Source organism: Marmota monax, unplaced genomic scaffold (assembly GCF_021218885.2).
Source record: "Marmota monax isolate L192 unplaced genomic scaffold, Marmota_monax_Labrador192_F-V1.1 WCK01_AAM20220418_F8-fsc00051, whole genome shotgun sequence".
In the NCBI taxonomy this organism is placed as follows: Eukaryota; Metazoa; Chordata; class Mammalia; order Rodentia; family Sciuridae; genus Marmota; species Marmota monax.
This window is the reverse complement of record NW_026695202.1, coordinates 1,830,691-1,840,622: the sequence shown is the minus strand read 5'-3', so window position 1 is coordinate 1,840,622 and position 9,932 is coordinate 1,830,691.

Here is a 9,932-nt window from a genome sequence, read left to right as displayed (position 1 = left end):
ACATTTATAGCTGATAATTCATCATAAGTCCATTGAGTTGACTGTCTTCCCTCCCTAGGTCAACTAAACCAAACTCTGGGAACATCCCATAGAAACCATAGAAGTGATTGATGAACTTCACTAATGTGGTTGTCATGCCCTTAGGAAAAAGCTAATATCCAGATTCCTGGTGTGGACTAAGTGCCCTCCTGTTATACCACCCAGGGCAAAGAATGACAAACCTGTCCAATGGTGTGAAAATGCAGAAGGGCCAAGGAAAGAAGCCAAATTAAGTTTGGATGCAAATAACTTACATGTTATTAACCTCCTAACTGGGAAACAGCCTTCACAATGAAACCAGCAGTTATGGGGACAAGATAACTGAAGGAAGGAAGACAGAGCACTATTGGGGGAATTGCTACTCTCTCTATCTGCATCCATTTCTAGCAAGCAAAGTACAGCTTTAAAGGGGACATAGTTGTCACCATTATCATCATTCTAGAGCAAGGATCAGCAAAGAATATCTAAAATCCAAAATCCTACTGTTATAAATAGATTTATTGGAATACAGTCACACTCACTCATTTACATATTGCTTCTAGCTGCTTCTGCATTCTAATAGCAGAATAGTATGGAGTAGTTTGCCTAGGAAGCTGAAAATGTTAACTATGTTGCTCTTTACTGAAGCATTTACTGATCTAAAAGGTATTTGCTTTAAAAAAATTGCTTCTTCTGTTTTGTTTTTTGCTGTCCAATTGTGAATACACTTCCCTTGGACATTCTTATGCATTTTTGAAGAAAATAGAGCCCATTTCTTAGTGTAAAAGCAGATAAAGCCAAAGACTCTCTTCCAGGAGCCTCCCTTACACTTATGGCTGAACAATCAGGAGCCCCTGCCCTAGAAATGGACTGAGGGACAGCTGCGCAAAGTAAAGACAGTGGGGAAGCCATTGCTGTGATGTTGGCAGCTTGGGTTATGGCTGCAACCAGCCAGTTTTTAGGTAGTGACAGCATCAACATCAGCAAGAGATCCGTGTCTATGCTGGAGATGGAGTCAGCATAAATGGCAGTGTCCAGAGAACAGAGGAAACAACATTTGCAGCCATATCTGACCATTCTGGGGGAGCGTTTTTAGCTTCATCTTTTTAAGCCCATTTTGTGATCCTGAAGTCAGTCTTCCCAGTTGTTCTACAAACTACCCAAACTCCTTCTATGTCTCTTTTTAGTTTACATTAGCCAGTTTACATCAGGAAGCAATTCACAAATCACACATCCAGTCCTGGGAAGTGTGTTTTAGGCCCACTTAACAGGTGAAGAAACTGAGGCTAAGTGAGGTCAAGCAATCTCCCTGAGTCAACACTTTTGATCAAAACAGAGAATCTCATTCTCCTATGTCAGGCAGGCAGAAGACCTTTTCTAACACCATGATCATTGGTTTTACTTATAAATTACACAAATCACCTCTCCAAAACCAGCAGTCAACAGTTCTGTTAATGCTTGCCAGTATCCAGTCGTGTGTGTGTGTGTGTGTGTGTGTGTGTGGTGTGTGTGCATATGCTTTCTTTATTCCTGTCCAGGTGGCTTTATTTTTCACTGGAAAATGTCATCCCCACGTCATTAGCAATGAACTGTTACCTGACAGTAGGAAGACTCATCCCCAGGCCATATGGCTGAGCTTAATCTACATGGTCACGGTGTAATCCCGTTCAAATGGCTTCCCTTTGCAATCAAAACCGAATTTCACACTTTACCAAGATGGGGACAGCTCTTGTCTTCCCCCGAGTAATATAGATCTCCCCAGGCAGCCAAAGCCAATGGAAATGGCTTTCTTCTCCAGGCCTGCAGCAGGTGGGGGGCAGGGCTGGGAGGTCAGAGTGAATGGGAAGAGGCTGGAAAGGAGAGGGAGGAACACCAGAAAATCAGAATCCAAAGCAATCTTCCCCAATCCCTCTGATAGATTACCATTGCAGACCTTCAGTGCGTATAAGTTTGGAACAGTAAATTTAGAATATGTCACCATTATGGGATTGATGATTTTATCTTATCCACAGTTGTCATTTCTGTTAAAGCTAATTAACTGGTACATCTCCCCCAGAAGACTAAAACAAATGATCCCTGTCCACAAACTGGCCTTATAGGAAAGCCTCCTAGTTAATCAGAATACCCAGGAATATGTATTATAAACAAACTCCCCCCATTTATTCTAATGCAGTCTGTTTTAGTGCTGTGTACAAGAATCAATGCTGTCAATAAATATAAAAGAAAACTGAATGTCACTAGTGAGGTAAGACAAGCAGAATAAAAGAACAGATATCATTTTTTAAAATTACCCTTTTGGTAAAATTGTTTAAAATCTAATAATACTCACTGAGGCTTCGTGGAAGATTATACTCATATCAGTGTTGATGAAACTTTGACAGATTCAACCTTTCTGAATGCTGCGAAGAAATATGAATCCAAGAGCCTTCAAAGAGCACATATCCTTCAACAAAGCAGTTTTCCTTCTACAGATCCATCCTAAGGACGCAGGTATGGATAGGATGTTTAGTTACAAAATTTTTCATTTGTTATAGCAAAAAAAGAAAAATAGAAAAAAATTATTTGTGTAAAAATACAGATTGGCTAAGATGTTATTATACTTTCAACCAACATTTAAAATTATGTTATATAAGACTAAAGATTCAGAAATAAATGACTTCTAGATTTTTAAATCTCTGTCCTACCTTATTCTGTTAGGACAGGGACCATGTCAGACTTTACTGCTATATTGAGAGAGCTAAGAATAGACCTGGGAAAATATTTATTGATTTAATAACTAACCTGATAAATGTTTGCATACAAGTAGAAAAGTGAAAGATATGATGCTTCTTTGTGAAAAAAAAAATGTAAGATTAGATGTTGACTGTTTTTCTGTGGTGGTAAGATTAGAAGTGAGGGCTATTTACATTCACAGATATATTCCCATATTAGTAAATATAAATCCACACCACTGTTTAAAAGTTTGCATAATGTCCCATTAAATGAGCTTGCAAATACTTATTTGAACCAATACTCAACATTAACATTTCAAGTTGTTTCAAATTTTTATCATTATAAAAAATAAAAATCCTACAACAAAAGCTCTTGGATGTGTCTTTTGAACTCTGCTGATTATTTTTTTTCTTATAAAAAGTAGGTAGAGGGCTAAGGATATAGCTCGGTTGGTACAGTGCTTGCCTTGCATGCATAAGGCCCTGGGTTCTATCCCCAGTACCAAAAGAGAGAGAAAAAAAAAGTAGGTAGAATTAGAGTTAGCTGGTCTGTTTTCATCTGTAGAGTATCTACAGCAAAATTAGTTGTTCATTGAAATATATAATCTATTGGATGCCACACAATGAATGTCATCATTCTTGTGTGCCCTGGTGAAGCAGGTGACATTCCTGAGAAGGAGAAAATGGATATAAACAGGCATCTTCCCTACTGCACCAACAGGAAGAAACTGGAGAAAGAGAATGTCCTTCCCACATGCAGCATTCTCTTCTCCATACAGTTTCTGTCTCCCCAGGAAGTGAAGATCTGAAGGCTGAAGCTGAATTGGTCCTGCCTGCACCTCTTCCTAGGGATCAAGCCTGGTCCTCTACCCAGGGATCAGTTATTATTGGCCACTCTGGTTTTCCTTAGATTTTCAAGAGAAAAGATCTATCTCATCAATAGTTTACATGGACTACCATTGGCTACAGCACTGTGGTTGTACTAACTCTAAAGTTTTTATTTCAGCAATCCTGGGTCACGTGCTTGTGTGGCTGGGGAGGGGGTTGTCCATGAGATTGGTCTGTATTTTTAACATCACTGTATTCTGAACATATTATTCAGGATCCTCAAAGCAGACTTGCCAACCTAGCACTGCATTCTTTTTTGGCAGCAACCTGTGAGGTAATGATTATATATCAATAAGGAATCTGTCTTCAGAAGATGAGAAACGTTGTCCACAGAAGGAAGAAAAACAGAAGATGCTGCAGAGACCAAGAGGGACATGTTGAAAATGATCTCTGCTCTCAAGAAAATAATATATCACAGAAGGAATCAATGAAAAATAATGACTGAGAAACTGACCAACTTCAGTAGAATTATTAAACCCCTCTGAGATTACAAATAGTAGCTGTTCTAAGTTTTCTAGTTTTGTTTTATGAAACAGCCAGTGAATAGGATCAGAGAGAGATCATGACACGGATCCTGGAGTTTTGGGTGTGGAAGCAAATTTAAATTATCTCAGGAGTATCTGATGCAATGGGAATTATAGCCATCCCTTAAATTATTATGATTTCTGCAAATTATCCTTCTAAGTCCTGTGGAAGAAATCAAAGTTCTGAACCATTCCAGAATGCTAGGGGGATAAGACTCTTGGAAAAAAAGCATAGTAACTAACTCTAACTTTCAGTGCTAATTTTCTCCTAGCAAAGTAGTCACTCCTTAGGACTTACTTTTTCATTTCCTACCTGCTTCCTTATGAAGAAATAATTGGCAGTCAAGTCATTCTGTTCTTACTGAAAGGTGACTGCTGACTTCTTGGAGGCCCTGAAACTCTTCCACACCAATAGACAGTTTCCCTGAGATCTGCAAACGTGGTCTCTGATTTACCACACAGCATCCTTGCAGCTTGAACACCACAGGACAACAGCATGTCAAGTTCCCTGATAAGTTAGCTGTAGCACAGTATTTTTGTTTCCTAGATGTAATTGCATACCTGGAATATATTTTCTTGATACAGAAAAATAAAGACTAATTCCTATTTCATTTCAACTTAATTTTTGGACTATCTTGTATGTGCTAGACACCATGCTGGGGCATTACATAGTTTATCTAATTCTATCTTCACCATTCCTGGCAGGTAGTTATTATTATCTCCACTTAAGCAAGTGAGGAGACAAGAGTTCAACTCCCTAGTTATCAGACAGGGATCCAGAATCTCAACCAGATCTTTTGACCCCTAATCAAATATCTTCCAGAAGAAAATAGTATTCAAAGAAAACCAAAAGGACATTTCTATGGAATGTCCCCCCTTCCTTCCCTGTTTTCTTCCTTCTATAAATGTATAAGTGCTAAGCATGTGCTAGATACTGTTCTAAAAGCAGGGAATATTCTTGTTAATACAGAAAGATGGCAAAGAACATGCTTGAGTATTACTAATGCTTTCGGAAGTGAACAAGCATAGAGTTGTTCTCTGAATCTTATTGGAGAAACTAACTATTGGACAGAGGTCAAAAGGACATGGAATTTGGAATCAGGCAAACCTGAGTTCAAATCCTGTCCCTGACATTACCTAGCTATATGACCCCTGACAAGTCCCATGGCCTCTCTGAATCTCTCGTTTTTCTTCACCTCTATAGTAAATATGATGATCTACTACCTTAAAGAACTATTCTAATCATGAACAAAATAAGATGCCTGGCACTTGAAATATGATCAGTAAACATTGGAGAAGGGTATAACCATTTTACTATGCTGCCTTGGTCTGGGAGATCTGTCCATGCCCATGTGGAGGACTATCTCCTATGACCTCTCCAGGGCCAAGTCTTAGAAAGCAGAAGGTGGGACATCTCTGTGCATTGCGACACTGCGGAAATTGCACTTAGGCCGGCTCCATCTCCTTTGGCTTGCAAATCCCTGCTCCTTTGGCTGGCGGGGCTTCACGGGGTGGAGGGCCAATTCGCCATGGCGGTTTGTATCTGCAGCAGGCCTGACAGGCTGGGAGAGGAAGGCGTTAATGTTTTCTGACAGGCGACCCCTAATTGTGAGAGCTTTTCTTCTCGGCCTTTCTGTGAAATTCTGACTTAGGCGAGCAGCATAACAAAGTGGTCGGGCATTGAGCGTGGCTTGCACTACACTGAGCTGGGGGGGTCTGGGTGGGGGTGGGCTGGCTCGGCGTTATTCATGAAGACTTTCAGCTGTTTTTGTCTTTTAACTAACCTTTGAGTTTGATCAGAGGGCTGGCCGGCCTCCCTTTCGCCAAAGGCCCTGCTGGCACCTGGACAATGGAGCCAGACTGTTTTCCTAGTAAAGAGAGATAGCTGGGGGAGGCCAAGAGCTGTGTGTACTGGAGGCTGTGGGGGGCGGCATGCCAGCTTTACTTCAGTCTCGGTCTTTGGGACAGGGATGGTTATTGATAGAATTCCCAGCTCCCTCAACATAAGCAGCCACCCTCTGACCGCTGCCTCTCCAGGCTCAACAACTTTATCCCAGCAAATGCGCACAGTGGGCTGGTTTTCCCATTTGATTTTCATTCTCTTCCCCTTCTTTCCTGGGCTCTGACTTCCCGCTCTCCCTTTTTCCCTCCAAAGGGCTCCCTGGCTGAAGCAGGACTCCTATATACAATCTAGAAGTGTTCAGGTTTATTTTTTTTTATTTTTTAGTTTTAAATAATGATGGCTAAAAAGAGAGAGCAAATGAATGAAGAAAGCAGAAGGAAAGAAGAAAAGTCAGAAAGAGAAAGAGGAGAGAGGAGGGAGAAAGTGACTCGGAGAAAGACCCAGAAAGGCTGGCAGAAGCGGTTTGGCAGGGAGGATGTACAAGGGCTGGGTGCGGCGGCGGTGGAGTCCGGAGGGGGCGGTGTAGCGCTGCTCGAGAGCCCAGCAGCCCGAGCTCCCCGGACCGGCTGGGGAGCAGGGAGGGGGCTGCGGGGGAGGTGCTCACTAAGTGCTCTCGCTTTTGGCAGGTGCGGAGCTTTTGTCCCCTACATCCACTTCCTGCCCCAGCAGTCCAGACCCAGGGCCCAGTCCTCTCCAACGTACTTTGCAGAAAGTGACTCCCTTCAAGGAGTGTGGGTTGGCGGCTTTCCCCCATCTCATCCCCAAAATAGCCCTGGTAGCCAGCGCATCAAAGGCGGCTTTGTGAGCAGCCGCCCGCTGGCTGCCTGAAGGGGGGCGCACGCGGGACATTCTGGGAGCGCGTCCCACTCCCCTCTCCAACCTCTCCCTATTCTCCCTCTCTCATTCATTCGCCTCTCCTCTCTTTCATTTTCTTTCTCCCCTCCCCCTCTCCTCCCTACCACCTATCCTGGATTTTTTTTTTCCCTCCCCGTCTCTTCTCCTCTCCCTCCTTCCTTCCTTCGTTCCCTCCCCCGATCCTTTTCTCCTTTTTCTTTTCCTCTCTGCACTCTGGCTGCCATCCTGTCTCTCTTTTCCTTCCTGTCACTTCCTACCTATTCCTCCTGTTCACTCCTCCCGGGGAGCCGGTCCCCAAGCCTGTTGTCCCTCTCCCTCTACCTCCGCCGGCGACCTCCCCCCGACCTCCCGGCGTCAGGTAGCCTGGCGAGTCTCTGGCGCGCGCAGCTGACAGCGGACGCATGCCTGCAGCCAATCAACGCCCGGATGCGCTGCAGCTTGAATAAATCATTAAGCTTGACACGCGCTCAGGGCCTGCGCTCCGCGCTGCAACTTGCTTCCTGCCATTAACCTACACACCCTCTTTTGTAACAACCTAATCTTGCATACAAAGGAAGAAGGAATATAACTTAGACCTGCGCTAGAGCCAAGTCATTCTTATTCGCAGCGCGAAAAGAACGCTAGTATCAGGGAATCCACCTCCCTCTCTACCTTTGACTCTAGGTTACTTGGAATTTCTGGGGAAATCCGGAAACAATCATTTCTCGGTCCAGAAGTGGATAGAAGTCCAGAGACTACTCAACAATAAGACAAGAGAAATGGGATCACTGAGAAGCATCAATAGTGCTAAAAAAAATTAAAATGCAATAAAACATACTTCTTGGAGAGTTTGCAGTAGAAGATACAAATGAAGGCAATTAAGACCTATAAAGGTTGACTAAATTTAATCATTTGTCCACCCCTTTTTAAGTGATTGCATAAATGTTCGAGTAACAAATGGGTGAAAATGTTAGTGGCTCCCCACAGCAGCGTCTCTGTTTATCTTAATGGCAAGTTCCAGCACCACCTCCTTATCTGATTCAGAAAGATTATGAGAAGTGGATATCTCTTGCACTGATATACAGTTATTGACAGCTGCAAAGCCCTTTCATTTTCTATTCATCTGGTGATCTATGCAAAGGAAGGTATTGTTACTCTCATTTTCCAGAAGAGAAAATAACTAACTTCTTTTGCAGACCTTCAGGCAAGTCATTGCTGGCTTCAAAAGGTGAAATTATTTTCTAGAGTTAGATGTTGCAGAGAGTTTGGTTCGCCCCTGCCCCTGGAAGTTTCTTGCCAATAGTCCTATGAATTCCTAAAAAGCACTAGTATATATTCATGAGATCCTGGGGCTATTGGCCTGACTACCAACCAGCAGTCAGGGTCAGCAGGAACTAATGGCACTTATGTAAAAGGGTAAATGAAAAGAGTTCAATGGATAAACAGAGAGATCTAGGTAGGGCTACGGGAACCCAAAATGCAACACCCAGAGCTAGTAACAAGGGCGAACTGTAAGGACCTGAACCTGAAGTGGCAAGAGGAGAACTCTGTTCCTGGATCTCAGAAATAGCTGTAGCTGTGGGGCAGCTGTGTCCTCAGACAAAGGAGCAGAACCACTGTCAAAGCAACTGAGCCCAAACAGTAAGAGAGTATGGATATTTCCACATACCTCCCCTCCCACTTTGTGGCCTCCTATGGGTGCCTCCCACTGGCCACACCCAACAGGAAGTCAGAAGGCAAGAGAACCCTAGGGATGAATTCCAAGTGACACTGAAGAGTAGAGAAGGGTAAAGAGTAGATCAGAAGGGGAAAGCATATGATCCAGATCCATTCTTCCAAATACTGTTTTTTCAGCCTGTGTGTGTGTGTGTGTGTGTGTGTGTGTGTGGTGCTGGGGATTGAACCCAGGGCCTTGTGCATGCAAGGCAAGCACTCTACCAACTATTTTTCCAGAGACTTAGCAGTGAAAAGACAGGAAAGGCCTCTGTCCTCATGGAATTCACCATTCTGTGTGAGAATATTGTCAACAAACATAGAAAAAAGCAAAGACAGCACTTTCACATAGGGGTAAATATCAGGAAGGAGAATCAGGGTCATGGACAGGGACTGATTGTGAGAGATGGAGAGTTGTTTTAGACAGAGCCCTTGGGAAAGCTTCTGGAGGAAGTCCTCTGGGAAAGCATTTGAGGGAAGGCAACCTGGACTTTCTAGGAAAGTCTACTTTGAATCCATTTCTACTGCCAGATTTCATTCTATGAGGTTTATGGGAAAGAATTAAGCCTGGGCTGTGATTTAGATACACCTGGCCAGTCCCCATGAAGATGAGAAACAGAACTAGAATAAAAAAAAACAACATTAGCACCACATGAACATTTACATAGAGCTTGTGGTTTCCTCCACAGGGCATTCCTCTTGTCCCTTACATTGTTTATTCTAGCTGTTTGGGCACCAAGAAGTCTGGATGTTAATTCAGTGTCTTACTTCTCTTCAAGAACAGCAAACTCTGAGATGCACTTCCAATTCCTCCTTTATTACATCTCAGTCCTACTCATTGGAAGCTCTGAGCAGAGCAGAATGGTTTCTTTTTCTCTTCCTTGGTGGGTCCACCTGATATGAACGGTGAGATAGTCTTCTCCATATATAACCTTCCTATTCCCAATTTAAAAATGGAAAGATTGCATCAGGGAGGTGAAACGTGTGTCCCAGTAGTTCTATGCCAGCCTCTGATAATACGTGCATTCAACATCTCTGCAGCCAGCCGCAGATCTGCCCATCACTCCCGCTCCCCACTCCTCCTCAATTTCAGGCGCGTCTCCTCTCTTAACTCGGTGGTCTCCAGGCCATTTTTTGAATAGGTAAGATTTCTCAGTCAATAAAGTTAATGCAGTTTTCTTCCCCAGCATCCGCCCCCCTTTAATAAAAAAAAGTGGGGTAGGGGATAAGACCGGGGAGAGGTTGCGATTGCTAGCCTCTGGGGTCTACATTTTGTATTTCGCTGACAGCCCAGGGCTGCTCCAAAGCCTGCCGCGCAGCCAATGGGCAGCGGTGATTTAT